At 34.8% G+C, this 21,129-nt stretch overlaps 1 protein-coding gene across 3 annotated transcripts in view; it reads left to right on the forward strand.

The window, feature by feature from the left end:
- The window catches only part of JMJD1C (jumonji domain containing 1C), a 242,047-nt gene that overhangs the window by 151,493 nt on the left and 69,425 nt on the right, over positions 1-21,129 (forward strand). The gene's annotated exons all lie outside the window — the stretch shown is intronic.

Below are 21,129 nucleotides of genomic sequence, written 5' to 3' on the forward strand. Positions count from 1 at the left end.
TCACTAATATTCAGATACTCCTTTAAATGCTCAATTCTAGCTAACATGGAGGTATCCAGGGAATGCAGTTCAGTGCATTGAATAAATTTTGATTATAGGATAAACGATTCATTTATTCAATCAACCAGTATATACTGGGAATTTATTATGAGCCATGCAGCATTCTGTCAATGAGAATACACAAATGAGCAAAAATAAAGTCCCTGCCATTTAAATAACATTCATTGTTAGAAAATAACTGGTTAAATATTAGTATAAATTATCTTTGTCTCCTGCTCAAAAGTTAAGAATTGGGTGAATTAATGTAATTAAATGAGATTAGTGTTTATTACATGCATACATATCAGTAGTTCATTTTCTTTTTAAGTGGGCATATTCATTTAGACTGTCATGAATTGAATAGCTCACATTCTAAATTTTAGGTCCTAATCGTTGTAATTAAAATACAAATACATTTAATTGGAAAAGCATTTTCTAGCGGGGTTTTAGATTTAAATCACGTGAAGAAATACATTGAAAGTTGTCAGCTAAATGTTTTAAATTTCTGGTGAACTATCAGTTATTTTTTTAAAGAGTAAAGGTAAAATTTTCAAAGAAGTTTGGTTTTCTATATTTGGATTTTAGAGAAAATTAAATCTATATATTTTATAGGTTTCTTTTGTATGTTTAAAATAATATAGTATAATTGCATTGAAGGAAAGGGTAAGTGAACTAGTTTGATTTTTTCTTAAATGGAGCTGAGAGTCAGTCCTATTTTATTTCAGAATAGTTGCTGTTTTTCAATAATAAAACACAGAGGCTTCATTTCTATGGGAAGAACATGTGCTGGAGTTAATGAGCAGTGATTTATTGCGTGTAGGGCTATAATACTTAGGGAATTAATTATTTGCCTTTTCTATTAGATCTTCCAGAATGAGATAGTCTTCTTAGTTAAATGTTACTTCTTATTTTAACATCTACATATGCGTGCTTTGGTCTTTTCACATTATTTTTCTTATTTCAGTAAATGGCTTCATTTTTGTCCTGTTAGTTGTTGCTCTTTCCATGTAGCCAAAAATTCATAGCAAGTACCAGTTTAATAGGGGAGGTGTTACAGCTTTTTCCTTGGGTTTTGTTTTGTTTTTAATTGTAAATGGTGTTTAGCTTACTGTATGCTTTAACTGTAATTTATTTCTTTTAGTGGCAATCAGACTAGGTGAGTCTTAGCAAGCACTCTGGAAGTATCAGCTTGGATTTGATTTTGAGATGTGAAATCATTGTGTAGAAATTACTTTAAAAATAAGCCCTTTTGCTAGATGGCCTAATAATATGCAATATGTTTATTAAAAATTATAATAAATGTAAGAATATTAACATTTTATAGGTTTGTGGGGGGGGTTAAATTTTTTTTAAGATTTTATTTATTTCTCTTTAGAGGAGAAGGGAAGGAGAGAGGGAGAGAAACATCAATGTATGGTTGCCTCTCGTGTATCCCCTGCTGGGAACTGGCCTGCAACCCAGGCATGTGCCCTGACTGGGAATCGAACCGCGATCGTGTGGTTCGTGGGCCCGCGCTCAATCCACTGAGCTACACCAGCCAGGGCGGATTAATATTTTTAATCTATTTTAGCTACTGGTGTTACCATTTTATTAAAAATAAGAGTACAAGAGCTACTCTTACTTGTTTTGGTGAATTGTATGGTTATCTGTGTTGGTTAGCTGCTTACATTGCTCTGCCAGTATAGGTAAATATGACCCCAAAGGGATGCTATGTTTTCTAGAGGGTAATGTGATTCACTTGACATTTTAACCATTTGTGTTTCAGAAATTATGTGACTTTGCAGTTCTTAGAAATTGGAAAGAATAAGAGCACTTTATTTAGGATCCAACATATCTCTAGAATTTCTTACCAGTTTTAGGAGTAATAGTTTACAGTACAGCTTTTCATATATGTTTTCATTTTTATATTTAGTATTTTTAATCAGATTAAAAATCTATATACATAATAGACTCCTGCTGTAATGTTTTAAATAAAAATTTACTCCAGAGACCTAAGATGGTTCAGTCTACTTTTTCAAAAATATTTAGCTAAATGAATTTGTTAAATATGGACACACTCTAGGTAAAGGAAACAATTTTAGAGTTAATATAGTTAAAGTCTCTTTATTTTAGAGTGCTTTTCTCTAACCAGTTGTCCAAACAGGACATTAAATTCCTTGGCATCTTAAACATGGCAGCTGTTACTGGCATAGATTTTGTAAGTAATGTTTCAATGTATCTTAACCTTAGGTAATCCCATGTAAATCAGAAGGGTTTGGAGAAAATTGAACAAGTTTTATAAATGGTCTCCCTGTTTTTCTATTTTAAACTTTATGAGACAGTTTCTTTGAATACAGATGTTAATTGTCCATTATAGACTTTATTAAATATGATGAGGAAAGTCTTCTTTGGGAATGGCCTTTGAATACAGTGATGAGCGCACATAAATATTGGTTTAAAAATTCCCACAAATGATGCTTTGCTGTGAATCTAATGAAATTTTTTTGTAGTGGGAATTTCCATCTATCATCTTCCTGCTTGAGTTCTCAGCATTTTATTCTGTGGAAGTAAGCTCACTTTAGTTTATAGTTGCACAGTTCTATTTTTTTAATGTATCAGAATGATAATATGCTGTAAAGTAATGATTAGGAAACCGATGCCTCAGAATTAACCAATATTTTCAGTTTTAGGTCACTGATTTTAGTCCTACACTTATATCTCTGAATGATTTCAATGCATTGAATATCAGATGGCTTGTATTAAGTTAGCTGATTTAGCCAGTTTTTTAGGTGATATGTAGTTGGGGAATTGGCGATTGAGCCATCATAGATTGTAATTTTCAGTAGATTGTAATTTAATTTGGAAAGAAAGTTGAATAAACAGAAAAACCAAACCACCATCTATCTTATAGACAGTAAAATCAAGGTATATTAGCAACTGAAGCAGCATACCATGGCATTTTTACTTCTTTTTTTTTCATTCCTCTGTACATAAATTAGTTTCTGCTTCCGCCTTTTAGATTTCCTGATATTGCCTGGCTACAGTTGACTCTCTTTGAAGTTAAGGGGTAAGAGAAAAGAGAGGGGAAGTAGGAGAGAACTTTACAGATTCTACTACCTTTTATCTAGCTGAGAAGAGAGAAGAAAAAACAAATAAAAGATGCATTTTATAGTTTTGGGCTTGTTGTTTGAGTTATGGTTTCTTTAGTATTGTTGCTTAACTTTGGATGGTGATGACAGAAATTTTAAATATTTCTATTTTAATCAAATTCATATAAAAAACCATTCATAATTAACTTTTAGCATGATTTTGAAATCATTTTGTCCAGAATTTTGGCGACTGGCCATGCACACCTACAGTTTTCAGGTTCGTTGCTTCATAGAGGATATAGAAATTGTACATGACTGACAACCAATTATGTTGGGTTAGTCTGCTTTATGTCAAGTATTTCCCAGGGATCACAATCTTTTCTTTTGAAAGATTTTATTAATTTACTCTCAGAAGGGAAGGGAGGGAAAAAGAAGAGAGAAACATTGATGTGTGAGAGAACATTGATTGGTTGCCTCATGCACTCGGCCCAACCCGGACCTGGCTGCAACTTGGACTTGTGCCTCACCAGGAATCAAACCAGTGACCTTATGCTTTGTGGGACATGCCCAAGCAGCTGAGCTACACTGGCTAGGGCCTCTTTGCTGTTAAAGGTAATAGAGGCATAAGTACAAAGGGCACTAGTTTAAAACCATTAGAGATTTGAAGCAGAATATACCTGTTTAAAATTATACTTCACCTTATTGTGTTTTAAAAATTCATTGTAGTGAGGCATTTTCACTATAATAAGGTAGAATAATCCAAGATCTAGAGGAATGATCCTGTCTGAAGTTCTGGGTTGTAATAAGCTGATAGATATAGTTTGGAGATAAGGCTATTAACACTATAGAGTATCATTATAGAATATAGGAATTGAACTACCTTAGTAAACATTAGATATAATGCTATTGTACTGTGAATTACTGATTGAAGGACAAAGAATGGGTGGAGCAAATCTTAGTATTTTCTTATGGCCTGCAGTAAATATTGCCCAAAGAGTTGAACAGAGAAGAGTCTTACATTATTTAGTTAATGCATGTGTCCAAACTGTTATCAGATCTGCATATCTCATCATTCTGCAGTCCTTCGGTGAGAAAGTTCATTTCCCAGTTATAATTCATTTTGATCCATAATTTTTCCCTCATTGATTATATAAATTTACTGGCTGTGATTTCAGAATATTCCTAAGATAGTTGTTGCTCAACACATCTGGGTGACTCAAGATAGTTCAGTTGATTGCCTAGGATAAGTTACCAGTAGTTTATGGAGTGGAGTATATATATATAGCACAGATAATATATTATTTCCTTTTAAATTTTTATTATTGTCCTATGGAGTTTGGAATTCCTTCACAAAAAAGCTGAGATAATGTGAGATGAAATACAGCCCTCAATTAGCCAAGGTAAACAGTTAACTGGTTGTTTGTTACTAGCCAAATGTTGTGTTTTGAATTAAATTAAATATTTGACGTAGGTGAGCCACTGACAAAAGTTTAAAAATCTTGTTGGTAATAATTTGTCTTGAAAGCACATTTATTCCCTGGGGTACTGAGATGATACTGCTAATAGCTTACAGAAGGAAACAAACAGAACTTTGTGTTAGCATTATTTTGGTGGGTAGAAAAAAGATTTTTTCTTTATCTCACTTTAGTTCAAAGTAACAGATTTATCACTTCAGAGCATTTTAAAGCTATAAAATTCCTATAGAGGAAATGGAAATTTGACCTGGTCCAGGATTTATTGTGTAGTTATGTAAATGTTTCTGTCCCAGAATTTCTCTTATTTGTTTTCCTTTCTGGTATCAAATTACTACCCTACCATTAATTTTACTAAAAATAAAACAGACTTCCAGAAACTACCCAGCAAACTTGCTGTTTTTTAATATAAAAATTAGTTTTCTTGTTTTTGCAATGATGGTTAAATTTAATATTAAGATAGATGCACGGTAGGAATTTATAAGAAACATGGAAGCACATCTTCTATTAGGACATGGGCGTGGAACATACCTGTACTCCCATATGTAAATGAGAGCATCTGCATTGTAGTTGTGATAAGAGGAACAGATCCACAGCAGAGAAGAAGGGGTTAGAGCTCTTGGTGTTCCACTGTTGACTCACTCAATTCTCCCCTAAAAAAGGAAATCTTTAAATGGCAATTTTATGCTTAGGCTCTACTTCCCTTAGATTTACCTTTAAAATGTTTTAATGTCTGGCCTTGGAAACATCCCAACTGACTATTCATTTAACAGTTATTTAAATTCTGTGGTTTTCCCATTCACAACATCCTGCTAGTTGCTTAATAGTTTTTAAAAGTTGATATCTTTTTTTAAAGTCATTTATTATAATCTATGACAAGAACTTGTATAAAAACAGTTTCCTTGAATATTTTGATTTAAGTAGTCATGAAATACATAGTGGAGGCTTCCAGAATACAAAGGAAGAAGTTGGTAAAGATTGAAATGGTTAAAGTCTGATGAAGGAGGTAAAAATTGAATGGAGATGGAAGTGAAAGATGGGGAAGCTAAGGCAGACATTTGACGGGAGAGACAACGTGATCAGTGACGAGGGATCAGTAGATTTAGGGGAAAGTAGATATTAGCCTAGCTAGAAAACAGAGTTGGATTTTGAATAGTAGACATCATACTAGGTAAGTAAGTATTCTGGGGTCAGGTGAAAAAGGGAAATGATTGCTAAGTGCAGTTACTAAATGGCTTTTATCTTGTAGGCCATATGAATCATTGGAAATTTTGAAGTAAGAGAATAACAAAATTTTCTGCATACAGTGGCATTGGTTTTGTAATACAGCAGAAGCAGCTAAGTGATTGAGTCTTCCCTAGAGTCTTGTCCTAGAGAATCATCAGTCTAGTATAATTTTTAAGAGCCTGAATTTTGAAGCCAATTCATGCAAGACATGGTTTAAAATTTTAGCTTTTTTGTTAATTTGTGACAATGGGAAAGCTTAAAGTATTCTAAATAAATGGTTTCCTCATATATAAGATAACCATACTATCTTCCTCAGAGTTGTTATGAAGAATAAATAAAATGATATATTAAAGATCTTATTAATTTAAACTCCTTTTGTACAGTACACTGCAACCATTGGTCATTACTCTGCCACCACCGGGCCTCTTTCTTTTAACAATCTGTCTCACTTGTCTTCTCTGGAACTCTTGCTGTTCTCTCTGCGGCTGGTGCTAGATAAACTTTATCACTGTCCATTCAAGGTATGGTCAGTGTGAAACAGAACAATTCATAGTGGTGTTCATTCTTCACTCTCCCCCTTTTAAGTAGAGTATTTAGATAAGATTCCATGGTGACTTCTTGAACTATTATTTTAAGAAAATGATATTAGGAAAGATGCAGAACCCTATTGTGGTATATTATCTTTCACAAGACACCTTTTTTCCCAAAGGGAAAAGCACAGGTTCTATTTGCTGCTCCTAGTTATTTTTCTTTCAAAAAGTGTAATACTCAAGTAACAGAATTGTTTGGGGTGGTGGTTTTTGTTTGTTTGTATGATTTGTTTGTTTTTTGTTGGTTTGGCTTTCGGCTAATAAGGCCATGTTGGATGAGTGCTGCCAGTTTGGAAGTCCTCTGAGCATTGAATAAGAATAGAACTGAATGACCTTTGAAGCTCCTTTCAGAGGATTTCAGAACACTTAGGGCCATAATTCTGTGGACTTAATCAAGGTGGAAAAAACAACCATTCCTGAGCAGTGTTAACTTACTCATGTTAAATTCCTACTTTAGTCTCAGGGATAAGACACATCAAACCTAAATCTAGGTTTATCTCAAAAGAGAAGACTATATTGAGTTAGGCAGTATCAGTGCAAATCATAAGTATGCAAAATTGTAATAACAGGATTGTTTGGATTAATAGTGCTTAATGAGAGCTTTCTATTCTGTATTTTTGTGTATCTGTTTCTGAATTATATTTTGACAGAAGTTGGGCACATTTCTCACTTAATCCCTGAGTTTCTATGTGCATCTCTCTTTTACTTTGCCTTCATATTAGCATTTGATTGAAGTTTAGAGGTGCCTTACTGCCATAAAGTCATTAAAAATGAGGAATGTGAGGTTGAAGGGTGACTGTGCCAAGAGTATAAAAAACAAAGGATCACAGCCATAACTGTGAACTGACTGCTCCTGGATTATTGGGTTGGTAGGATCAGCATCTGTGGAGAGGCCTTGGCCTGGGGGTGGTCTAGAAGATGAGGCCAGAGCAGGAAGCTACTATTGTGTAGTACTTGGCCTTATTCCATCTCTAGTCAAAAGTGACAGCTTGCAATAGTGGAACCAAGCTGAAGCCTAAAAAGTAGAATGGACTATTAGAAAAGGGGAACCAGTAACTAAAACAGTCATTGTACTTCCTTATTTAAGTAGGCTTTTAAAAAATGTAGAGTTGCTACATCATGTTTTAATCCTCAGTATTTTTTGTCCTGTATGTTGTTTAAGTATTTCTTTTATCTCCCACCTGCCTGATTTTGTATACCATAATTTCAAAGGTAGTTATGAAACATGAATATTAAGGTCCCATAAATCCAGTTATGTTGATTTACCCCAAATGCATAGCTGCTGCCATTAAAAAGGGAGTTCTGCATTTGTAAAAATTGGTTGCAAAACTTGTGTGTTGAAAATGTATCCATGGAGTCCAGGAACATGTTATTTTGACTGAAATTTGGCCCCAGTATGAGCTGTTCTGCAATATTCAGATTAAAAACATTCATAAGTCACAGTCTGCAGTAGTTCTCTCCTGCTACCAAATCTGTTGTGATCATATGCTGAAAAATCTGCCAGTCTCTTTTTAATTTTTTGTGCCTGCTGTTATGAATTTAAAGTATGTGAAATTATGTTGTAGACATCAGATTCCAAATATTCTAAGCTAACGCTGGTTACTATTGAGAAAGTTTTTCGGGTTTCTGCCACTCAAAATGGGTTCCTAATTTTTATTTATTCCATTTGCCCAAGTGCAAATTCTTACTTAAGAATAGTCATAATATTTAAAATCTCAAAATTAAAATTTTATTTTTTAGTTTATTAACATTTTATATTTGTAAAGTTTAACAATTTCAAAAATATTTTCATGCTCATTATTCTAGTTAATTTTATGTTAGCCTTATGAGGAATATAAATTGTATTATTATCTTAGCTTTGTGTAATGCTTTCAGGGTGTATTAATTTTTTTAAAGATTTTACTTATTTATTTTTAGACAGAAGGGAAGAGAGGGAGAGGAACATCAGTGTGTGGTTGCCTCTTATGTATCCCCTACTGGGGACCTGGCCCGCAACCCAGATGCGTGCACTGACTGGAAATTGAACCAGTGACCCTTTGGTTCACAGGTCCGCACTCAATCCACAGAGCTACACCAGGCAGGGCATCAGGGTGTATTAATTTATTTAATGCACACAAGTCTTTGAGAAGTATAATTTATAAATGAATAGGTAGCAGAAATAGAAACCCACTTACATGAGATTAAATTTTAAAAGGGTGTGGATATTACAAAGACTTAACAGGCAATTTCATGGATATCAGACATCCATCGCAGGAGCATACAACTAAACCTTACTCAAAATGGAATTAGGAACTACAAAGCCAGGAACTCAAGTCACATATTCTATTCCTTCTTACCCCCTTCCTCATCTCCTTTCTGCAGATAGGTTTCTTTTGCTTACTCATAAGTTTTGCTTCTCATCATACTAGTTTCCCATGTGACTTTTGTGTGTCTGTTTTGATTCTCCTATCTCTCTCTTCCCTCTCCCCTTATAAGATCTTTTAGATCTAATATTTGCGTTTTCTTGGTAAAAGCAGAGAAAAGAGTGTAGAGGAATGGATGACTTTGAAGGGAGAAGTAAGAAATACAAGGTAGGGGAAGAATTTATGATAGCAACTTGTATAGACAAAGAAAATGAACTTTAGGGAAGTTGTGATTTGGCATCTCAGTTCACACAGCTAGTGGTAACCTAAACAGAACTTGAATGAAAAACTTGAGAATCCAAGATATTTCTACTATACCACACTGCCTTTGCAAGCTATTTATAAAGTGGGAAGTTTTGTTTGGCACTTTATTTTTCTCAGAATTGATGTCTTTCCTAAGATTAATTTTTCCCTTAATTTTATTGCCTGAACAATTTTCTTAGACTTTTCAAACACTGGCATCAAATTATATGCCCAGACTGTATCCTTTTCAAACTCATTTATTTGTTCCCTAGGCAGTGAATCCAAACACATGAAGATGTTTTTCACTCCCCATATTTTCTCAGCTGCCTAGTTTTTTTCTGTTGTGCATACAGGTATCTTGAAGTCCTAGTTGTTTAAAGTTAAAGTTGAAAAATAATTACTTTATAATGAAGCCCTTTCAACCTCTTGTCAAAAGGATTGTCTCTGAAATCTATAGTAAATCTTCCTAGGCTTCACTCTAAAGGCAAACAACATTAGGCCTTAGTCAGTAAAAAATAAGTGTTGTGGGCTGTTTTTTCAGATATTAAGGGTCTCCTGTTTTACATTCAGGAAGACAAATACCCTGCCTTCATAGAGCTTATTATCTAATGGGAGAAATACACATACAAAAATAGAACTATAACTGTAGAGAAAATGTAGTTAAGTAGCAGACACCAGGGAGGTATAAAGAATCCACCCTGACTGTGTGAGAGATACAGAGGGGATATCTGTATTAAGTTGTCTCAGAGTGAATGTAATTTAGTTAAGCCACTAGGACAGCAGGACTGGTTATAAATACATGAAATCAAACAAATAAGCAGAATGTGAATTGTGTGCTCCTCTTGCAGAAACCCTAACTATACCTTTCCAGTGAAGGTGGAATGGTGATGAGAAAAGGAGCCTTTGAAACCATTTTTGGTTGGGTTAGCTACCTGAGCGACCTCAACCTCCTTGTCTTCATGGAGTAGTGGATAAAGGACATTTGTTGAAAAGATGCAAACCATGAAAATAACCATTGAAGTATCAGTTCTCACTGACTTTAAGTTGTACAACCATCACCACTGTCCATTTTCAGAACTTTTTCATCATCCTAACAGAAACTCTGTGTTCATTAAAACAGTAACTACGCATAACTACCCATTGCTCAATACACTCCTCCCCCCGCCCTTGGTAATCTCTGGTCTACTTTCTTGGTCTATACTTTCTTGCCTATTCTAGATATGCATATAAATAGAATTATGCAATATTCATTCTTTTTTTTTGACTGGCTTATTACACTTACTATGTCCTTAAGTTTTACCCATGTTATATAGCATGTCAGAATTTTCTTTCCTTTCAGGGCTGAATAATAATTTATTTTACATATATACCACATTTTGTTTTTCTGTTCATCCATTGATGCCCATTTGGATTGTTTCCACCTCTTGGCTGTTGTGAATAAGACTGCTATGAGCATTGGTATACAAATACATGTTTGAGTCTCGCTTTTCAATTCTTATGAGTATACACACCTTGAGAATGGATTTCCGGGAGCAGGTGGAAATTTGTATTTTTGAGGAAGATCCAAACTCTTTTCTACAGTGTCTGTACCATTTAAATGCCCACCAACAGGGGTCCCAATATCTCAATATCTAGGAATACTTGTTGCTTTTTTGTTTTTGTTTTTCTTTATTTTTTTGAAGACTTTATTTATTTATTTTTAGAGAAAGGGGAAGGGAGGGAGAAAGGGAGAGAAACATCTCAATGTGTGGTTGCCTCTCATGCACCCCCAACTGGGGACCTGTCCAGCAACTCAAGAATGGGCCTTGACTGGGAATCAAACTGGTGACCCTGGTTTGCAGGCCCACACTCAATCCATTGAGCCACACCAGCTAGGGCTATTTTCTCAATAATAGCCATCCTAAAGGGTGTGAATTTCTCTGCCCATTTATAGTTGTTTTTTTGTTGTTGTTGACTTGAGTTTTATCAATCTCTTATCAGATGGTTGCTTTGCAAATATTTTCTCCCATTCTTTGGGGTTTTTTCTCTCTTAATAATTTCTTTTTTAAATACTTATTTCTTTACAGTTTCTTAATAGTTTTTTTTTTTTAAATCTTCACCCAAGGATATGGTTTTATTGATTGTAGATACAGAGGAAGGGGGAGAAAGAGAGACAGACAGAAACACCAATCAGTTGTCTCTTGTATACTCCCTGGCTGGGATCAAACCAGCAAGCTAGGTAGATGCCCTGAGCGGAATCAAACCTGTAGCCTTATTGGTGTACCGGATGATGCTTCAATTACTGAGCCAATGGGCCAGGACCTTAAAAGGTTTTTTTTTGGTGTGGGGGGGGATGGTTCTGATTTACTTTTGTTTTTTTGACTTACAATATATTTTTTAAGTGTGATAAAGTCCAGTTGACCAATTTTTTCTTTTGTTGTCTATGCTTACGGTATCATAGCTGAGAAATTATTACCAACTTCAGTGCCATGAAAAATATCACCTAAGAGTGTCATAGTTTTTGTTCTTACATATGTTTAAGCTTCTGAACCACTTAAAATTAATTTTTCATATGGTTGTAAGGTAAGGATCCAACTTATTTTTCATGTGGATATCCAAGTGTCCAAAACCATATGTTGAAAAGATACATCTTTTCCCCATTGAATAGTCATGACACCCCTGTTTAAAATCAGTTGACCATTTATTCCAGAATTTTTTTCTAAGCTCTATATTCTGTTTTGTTAGTCCAATGTGTCTGTCCTTATGCTGATACTACACTTTTAATTACTTGGGGTACCACTTCGTTTCCCTTCTCTACAGTTGTATAATTTGTCCAAATGGTTGTTAACTCTAAAGGTAAATTGTATTAAAGTATATTGTTCTTCTTAACTATTAAATTTCCGAAGCACCTTGATCAGTCTTTGGAGTATAACTCCTGTTATGTAAATTAATAGACACAAGCCTGCCTTTTAGAGAAGTTGTGTTTTTGAGATTCAAAGAAAAAAGACCCAGTGGTTGTTGAACTATAACATAAAGGCATTCATTTATTGCTATGTTTCCATCACTGTGCTAGGTAAAAGTCTCTTTCAGGTCAGGGGGAGATGCTTAAATACAATTATAGCAATATGCTGAAAGTTCTAAAATAGAGGTATATTCATAGTGTTCTGTACTGTGTAATAAATTGATGCAGTAATACCACATATTTGCCTGGTTTTTGTTTTATTGTTTTTCTCAGAAGACAAGGATTTAGAAGACGGGAAAAGATAAGGAAAGCTAACAGTGTTTCTGAATAGTAGGGGGTTGTCTTGGGATTCTCTAGAGAAACAGAACCATCGAGATGTGTGTGCCAGTAAGCATTTGTGTTGAAAGAAAGGAAGTGGTTCCGTGTGGGGGCACGGGGGGGCTAGTTTTTAGGGAATACACTTATAATTTTGGGTGCTGGCAAATGTAAAATCCATAGGGCAGAGCAGCAGTCTGGAAATTCTGGCAGCAGTGTAAAGGCTGTCTGGAGGCAGAATTCTTTCTCTTTGCGGGGCCTCATTCTTTTTTCTTGAGTCCTTCAACTGATTGGATGAACACCATGTACCTTTTGGAGAGTAATCTGCTTTACTGAGTCTACTGATTGAAATGTTAATCACATCTAAAATACACCTGAACAGCAACATCTAGACTGTGTTTGATGAAACAACTAAATACTATAGCTTAGCAAAACTGACAAAAAATTAACAGTCACCTAGGACTGTTGAATTGAATTGACTACTGTTGAAATTTAATTTTTTGCTTTGTGGTGAATTGTAGGATGGTCAGCATCTCTGGCTTTAGCATATTTAAGTGCCTATTGTCCTCTTCCCAGTCATTATGCTAAGGGTAAATCCATCCCCACACATTTTTCAGTGCCCCCTCTTTATTTAGAGCAATAAGACTACATTAAGAAAACTGAAAAAGTGGAAACCTTCAAAGCAGTCTTGTCAAGTCAGCTTAGAAGAGGAGAGGTCAGCAGACAGTGGCCTACCAATTGCCTCAAGCACCCTAAATGTGAGAGAAAGTATTACATTATTCTGAATGTTACCAGTGCTCTACTTTCCTCTTAAATCTCAATACGGTGATGTTTTCTTCTGGCTGTCTATGGTCCCTTACCAATTCAGGCTAATTCAAGATCAGATCTTTTATATCACTCACACATTCTCTGAGACCTTTAGACCAAGTTATTTAATAAAAGTGATTTAATTATAAATGGGTAACATGCTTTCATCATATTTGCACTTAAATAGGCATCGAGTGATGCCTATTTATGAGTGATGTAAAATAATTTTTTAATCTAGTGCTTTTCTAGATTTTTTGGGGGGTGGGGAACCTGGGAGTTAGGTATTTTGCAGGGAAATAACAACTTGTCATTGTTCCCAGTTGATCCTTCTCCTCCCCTCTACCATTTATGCAATAATCATTTTTTAGAAATAGAAAATTCTGTACAACAGAGTTGAATAAAAAAATCTAGATATATTGTCTTCTCGTATACATGGGGGGATACCCAACAAAAAACAAAATTTATTTATAAAAAACTGTATTTATTCTTACATGTTAAAACTTCAGTCGCCTTCAGAGTACTCTCTCCAATTGAGGCAGTACACCTATCAAGGACATTTTTTTCATTGCATGGAACAGTTTTTGAACTTGTCAATTTTGATGCCTTTTAGTGCTTCTGCTGCTTTTATATTTCACCTCTTCCATATTGGCAAAACATTTCCCTTTGAGGACTGTTTTCATTCTTGGAAACAAAAGAAAGTTGCTCAGGCATATCCCATGAATAGGGAGGGAGGGGCACAGGGGTCTTGCTGGTTTTGGTCAAAAACTGCTGAACACTCAGGGCTGTGTGTGGGCAGGTGTGCTCATAAATCACCCATCATGCAATGGGCAGAAGCAATGAAAGAATCTTGAAAAGTTCACTGAAGCCAAATGCAGCCTCTCAAAACAACACCATTTGGTACATGATACTGTTCGATGCCTAGAACACTCACTCAGCTGGAGAAGCCTGCACTACAGGGGGCCTGCCTTCCAGAGGATAAATCCGGTTTGGAGGAACCCCTCTTGAATATATAATACAATCTTACAATTTAACAATCTTTAAGACATTCAGTATGTGAACTTTCAAAATGTAGTCCATACCTGAACCACCTCAGAAAGATGGGTTTATATTGTTTCTCCCCCTGCATTCCTGTTTTCAAGCAGTTAATTTCCATCACATACTAACAATTCCATCCAGTGCTTAACCAAGCCCATTGTTAAGACTTTTTCATGATGTTTATTGTATGAATGTTAGGTCAGGCAAACTTGAACCACTTAGTAGCATCTGACTGGCCTGTTGTTAGTGTTTTGAAGGACAGTAAGGCTCCGCTCTGGCCATGAGTGTGTAGTTAATGATACTGACTACCAACACTGTAAAGAAGAGGACTGGGCTACTAATTTGGTTTTTATTGGTTTTGGTCACACCCAAAGTATTTCTTTTTCATTCTGTCTCATTCCATAAATGGGTATAAATAAACATTTGTACTTAAATTTTTATGAATTCAATTTGGATGATGACATGACTTGGGTAGCTCGCTCTGCCTTTTGCACCAGAACGCCACAGTGTCTGAGTTAGCGCTAATGTAATTAAAAGCAAATAGTTTACAAACTAATCAAACTTAAAAACAGAAAAGAACCAAAATCAGCACCAACATTTAAAGAATAAGTTGCCAAGTTTTTTTGATATTCTTTTTTAAGATATCTATTCATATTCATATTACAGTACATAGCACAGAAATAAATTGTATCTTTGGGAATTTTGTCTCTTTGTGGGGAGTCAAAAGTTCCTATCTCTTAAAGATATCAGAACTTGGTAGTAGAACAACAGGCCAACTTGGACTCAGGTGCTGCATTCAACTCTGCCACTTACTGCCTGAAATTTTGGACAAGACACTCAACCATTTAATGGTTTTTCTTTCTTTCTTTTTTTAACTATAAAATTCTGTATGTGATACCTGCCTTGTGATAGTGTTGCCATGGTCTATGAGATAGTATATATGAAAGAACTTTATACCAGTTTGTGATAAAGAGAATGGATATAGTAGGATTTCAGAAATAAACAGGTCTGCTTGGATAAATCTCAGTTCATGATATGTGTACTTCCAAAAAGCCCATTAGAAGTGATTGTTTTTGTAAACCCTGAGCAGATAAACTAGATGTCATTCACAGACTTTACCACCTCAACAGTGTGTCATGGAATTGTTGAATTTCGTACATTTTTCCAGTTTTTTTTTGTTGTCCCCCCCCCCCCCCCAGCCAAGGTACTTCTTCTATTGTATGTTATTTCAACCATTTTTACCAGTACTTTACCTCCCTTACACCTTTGCCTCTCTGTAACTTATATCTTAAAGTTCTTATCTTTGAAAGGTAATACTATTTTTTTCATACCCTAAAAATGCCTTCTCCTTTATTGGGAGCCACTAGTCAGTCACATGTGGCTATTTAAATTTAATTAAGTACAAGTAAATTTAAAAATTCATTTCCTTAGGCACTTTAAATACTGAAATAACCACAGGTGGTACAGTGCAGATACATATAACATTTTTATCATTGCAGAAAATTTTGTTGGGCAGCCTAACCCTAAATGCTTAACACTCTGCAGGAGAAAATTCCACCCATGTGTTTTGGTGTCATTCTGTTATCTCCCATCTCAGCAGAGCCTTTAGTACCAGTTGGTATCATTTTCTATGCTCCTTTTGAGCTTCTACTTCCTAAAGGGGTTAATTCCAAATTCTCTACTCAGTTTCCTTCTTTTCTCTTAGTAGATGACCTTTCTCCTGTAGCACAACAGCACAAAGGAAATTGAGGTTACAAGCAGGAACCCCCTTAACTTCCTGTCCTTATACCTATTTTTGTGCCTTTCTTTATCTCCTTTTTTCTTGTCTCAGATGTATTCCTTTTTTCTATGATGACTAATTGAGTTTTACAGATATTTATTGGGTACAGTTCCTAAGTACTAAGGTATAGCCATAAACAAAACAAAACAAAAAAATGCCTGCCTTTGTGTAGCTTACCTTTTAGCAAGAAGAGACCCAGAGCAGTCAAAGGAACTATTTTAGTATATTAGACCATCAAGTGCTACAGAGAAAAACAAAACCCAGTTGGAAGTGTCAGCTGAGAGAGAAAAATAGAAAGGCCCTAAAATGAAAACATTGAAAGACTAGCAGTGGGACAACTGTATGTAGATTAGTAAAAACTGTGGAAAGGTAATAAAGGTGGATAAGTTAGAGTTTTATAGACTATTATAAAGACGTTTTTGTTCTGATTAAGATTAGAGTGTCAGCCTATGGAGTGAGTAGAAGAGGGGTATGATAACCTGCCTCTGCACCCTCAGGTGATTTAAGACATAAAAGGATAAAATGAATTCCCGTGTACTACCTACATCATCCAGCTTTCAAAATTACCAGTGCATGGCCTATATTTCTTTTATCATACTATTCTTGTGTATTGTTTTAAAGCAGATCCCACTAATTACATCATTTCATCACTAAATGTTTCTATGTGTGTGCATAAATTTTAAAAGTATCTATATGTAGTTAGTTCTAATTATTTACAGTAGTCATGTTCCAAAAAGTTACAAGTTCTCAGCAACATGAGGACTGAGCGAATTATAATGCCATGTTTACTAATTTGCTCCATCCTGTGTTACACAACTAATCTGACTTACAATAACAACACTAACATTATCGCCAACTGTGTAATTGCTGAGAACAGTCTAAATTTTTTGTTGCAGTTTTTGTTTTGTTTTGCTTTTATATTTAGGATATATCCCTAGTGGGTTATACTCATTCGAGTTTTTTGTTTTATAGTCTTGGAAGTGTTCCTCTCTAGCCTTGTGTTTTGTCTTTGTGGTCTGGAAGCCATCTTCACAGATATCTTGCTCCATATACCATATCTGAAACTTATTATTTGGTGTTTTTCTTTTAGTGTATAAATAGGCTCCTCAATTATTTGTACTCTAAAATAAAAAATAAAGGTTATCTCATTACATCTATTTATTCTCTTCACTTCTTAACTTTCATAGCCAGAGTTACTAGAAATACAATCTGACCTTATGTTTGTATTTTCTCACTTCCCAGTAACATCTTCAATGATTACATCTTGGCTTCTGCCTCCACTTCTAGTCTTGGAAATTATTTACTCTTACTGTTTCTATGACATGTCTGTTTAGGTTTCCCTACTCTTTATCAATCCTCTTTTGGTGGCTGTTATTTCTCTCCAGCTTTAATGTTGGATAGTTTTCCACAGTCTTCTGTTTATGTGTCTTCATTTTATTATTCACCCTTAGCAGTGTCATATTTCCAGTGCTTTTCCTGTTGTTTAAAACCCTGTCTTTTGAATCTGTAACTCTAGTCCACACTATCCTGCCATACTATTACTCACTTAATAATTGATTCTAGCCTTGGCTGGTGTAGCTCAGTGGATTGAGCGCGGGCCTGCGAACTTCATGATCGTGGTTTGATTCCCAGTCAGGGCACATACCTGGGTTGCGGGCCGGTTCCCAGCAGGGGATCCACAGGAGGCAACCATACATTGATATTTCTCTTCCTCTCTCCTTCCCTTCCCCTCTATAGATAAATAAAAATCTTTAAAAAAATTGATTCTATGTGCCAGACTCTGTTCAAAAATTCCTGCCTCCTTGGAGCCTAAATTCTAGGGGGAGTCCCAGTAGATAATAAATGTAATAAGTAAACGATACCATATGACAGACAGTTTAATTACTTCCAGGACAAAAGGAAAAGTGTAAGGCAAGGTAAGAGCAGTTAGGAATGGAGAAGGGTGAGGCAGGTTAGAGTGTTAAGTGGAATGGTTACACTAGATGACACTGAGAGGGCGAATCCTACATAAAACTGTTTAATTTGTATTGCATTGATGTGTGATTAGTCTGTTCCAAAAGGCTGTAAGGTCCTCAGGGTGGAAATTGTTATATGTAGTGCCAGTCTCTTGGCCTAGTAATTGGCATCAGGTATTCAAAATCTTACTGAATGAAATGCAGTCCTAATATATTTTACTCACAAGAGAGCCTCTTAGTCCCAAACTCAGAGACTATTTCAGACATAATTTCAACAAACTGTCTAATCTGATTTCCTCTACCGTAGCACATGAGAAGCCAGGAGATTTTTAAAATGATGATGGTAGATTAGAAGCTACACCAGCACAAAGAAACTAAAAATATTACAACTCAAATTTTGTCTTTCTGGGACAGTTTGGTATAGAGGCAACGACACTTTACATCAATCAATAATTATGGATATATCATTATAGTGATCAATAATGATAACCATGAGTATTGATGAAAAGTTTAAATTACGTTTAGGATGTCACTTAATGAAGGAACACTAGAAGTATTTTTATTCAGAGTTTATAATAGGATTTTCATAAATTTTCTAATTTTTATAAATATGAAAACTTTTGTAGACAGAAACTATAATAAACATTTAACATACCTTATTTGGTTTATGTTGTCTTCCCTTTTCTTCTAATTGGAAGTTATAGATCAGTGTTTTTCAACCATTGTGCTGCAAGAAATTTTAAAACATGCAATACTTGACTTTTTAGCCAGGAGCACTGACCTCTTCACTTAAATTGAAATAAAAAGATGACAGCAGCCAATAGAACAATAGCCTCCTGGTGTGAATGATTTAAATTTATACTTCTTTTTGTAAGAGTGGCAAAATATATAGTATTTTTTGGCATGCTGCAGAATTTTAGTAATTAAGTTTGTTTGTGGTGAAATGAAAAAGGATGAATATATCACTGTTCTAGATAAATTAAACTTCTCCTATTAGGAATAGCAAAACAATGACTATAATGTAAAACATTTTTACACATTATGCCTACAGTCTTCCTTAACAAGTGGTAGGTGATTAAGGTGTTCTTGTATTATGATACTTCAGAGTTGTGATTTTAACTCTCTCTTTTTAAAAAATTTAAAAATTTTTAGAGAGAGGTGAAGGGAGGGAGAGGAACATCAGTGTTCAAGAGAAGCATCACTCCATTGCCTATCACACACGCTCCCACTGGAGATAGAACCCACAACCCAGGGATGTGCCCTGACCACGAATTGAACCAGCAGACTTTTTGTTCGAAAGCTAGCACTCAATCCACTAAGCCACACCAGCCAACGCCTTTTTTTAAATGAATAACAATGCATTTCTCATATATGTGCTCTGCGTAGGTCCGATTGTAGGGAACAGATAGTCTTTTAAATAGGGTTATATGATAAAAGATTGAGTCTCTTAGCAGAACCAAGTCTATCAACTTATAGGACTTGCTGATTATTTTATGTTGCACTACATTATGTTCTAGTGCAAAGAGAAATATAATAGCTCTTCAGGTTTACAGGTTATGATAATGCACTGAAAATAATGAATATTAGCCCCAAAAGTATTTGGTGTGATGTTAATTTGGAAATTATGTCTTTCTCATTTTATATTTTTAAGATAGTTTTTTTTTTAATAAATGGAAACTCTTACACTCAGAGTAGTTATGGGCACAATTATATGTATACTCTAGCTCAGTATGTGTTCTTAACCTAGGGATTATTTTTACTAGAATACTTTCTAAAAAATATGTAAGCATAAAGTACAGTTTGTTTCTTAGGTTGAACAACCTCTCTACCCAGCAGAGGGGAGTGAAAAGTAGGGTGAGACTGCCATAGGTGGGGTGTTCATCCAGGACAAGAGAGTTGTTTTTGTTTGATTTTTTTCTTTTAAACTTACCTTGTTCTGAAAGAATATTTTCAGTTGCTACTTTGGAAAACATTAAACAGTTCTCGACCTTCCTGAGTTTATACGGTTTTAAGTTTGAGGAAGCTACAGTTAGTAAATTGTGGTTGGCAGATGCTATAAGCAGGTGACTCAATAGGTTGAACCCATGGTGACTCAACTCTGTAAAAACCATGCTGATAAATAACTTGAAAGAAAAATTGCCTTACAGACTTTTGAACTGCCATAAAAAGTTCAAAACTATTATTAAAGGTATCACAAAGAATATTGACATGTGGCTTTAGAAGGAAACACATTTTCCTTCAAGTGGTTTTAAAAGTTTTACTTAATTGTTTTGATTTTTGCTCACTGGTACTTGAGAGAAGACTATACTAGTGATTCTTAGCAAGTTGTATATTAAAAGTGCAGAAATATTTAGGTCTGCATAAAGTATTCAAAAGAACATTTTTTTGAAAGGCAAGAAGAATAGCAGAGAAACCCAAATAAAACTAATTAATACAATGAAAATAATATTGATTATTTTTACTTGATCTTGATTATAATGAACAAATAAAGCAAGATACATAGTATCTTATGATTTTGTATCTCTCATGAGTTGATATAAAAGAGCATGTATATTAATATAGTATATCCTATTCCAAAATCCTTTTAGATAATTTGTTAAATTAATTATATCTGATATGTTCTAGCATATCTGTTCCAAATCTTGGGATACTGTATTTCTGTGAACTTGTTTTAATTTAGTAAACACCATTTTCTATGTTAATTAACTAACAATAAAATAATTTGGTTAGTTGGGGTTCTTTTAATTATGTGCCACATTACTAATATCATAAATCAATTATTGAATACCCCGCAGAGAGTATTCAGAATGTTGATACTACCAGTGCATGGATTCATAAAAGGTATGTGGCTTGGGCTTTGAATTAGGCAGATGCTTGTTACTTTGCCTCCCTCCAGACCATGTGATTGAGGGTAAATTACTTAATCTTCGACTGTTTACTCACATCTGTAAATTTGGAAGAATGTTATCAAAGTTTTTTTAAGGCGGTTAGGATTAAATGAGGTTAACATTTGTGCATATGCTTCTGTCAATTAAATATTTATTGTTCATACTTATAGTAAATATGCTTATTCTTAAAGTGGATAGTTTTTAAAGGCTGAAAATAGATTTGGCCGGTAAATAATACCTGCATTAGTTAAACAGGATGTATTTAAGCCATATTGAAACTTAAGGATACAACTCATCTAGGGTGATGGAAGTGTGGTAATGCCAACAATCCAAAATCCTTAAATTTTGCTTTTGTCACTGATTCAAA

The sequence above is a fragment of the Sturnira hondurensis genome, unplaced genomic scaffold (assembly GCF_014824575.4).
Source record: "Sturnira hondurensis isolate 20B ecotype Veracruz unplaced genomic scaffold, ASM1482457v3 Scaffold0014302, whole genome shotgun sequence".
In the NCBI taxonomy this organism is placed as follows: domain Eukaryota; kingdom Metazoa; phylum Chordata; class Mammalia; order Chiroptera; family Phyllostomidae; genus Sturnira; species Sturnira hondurensis.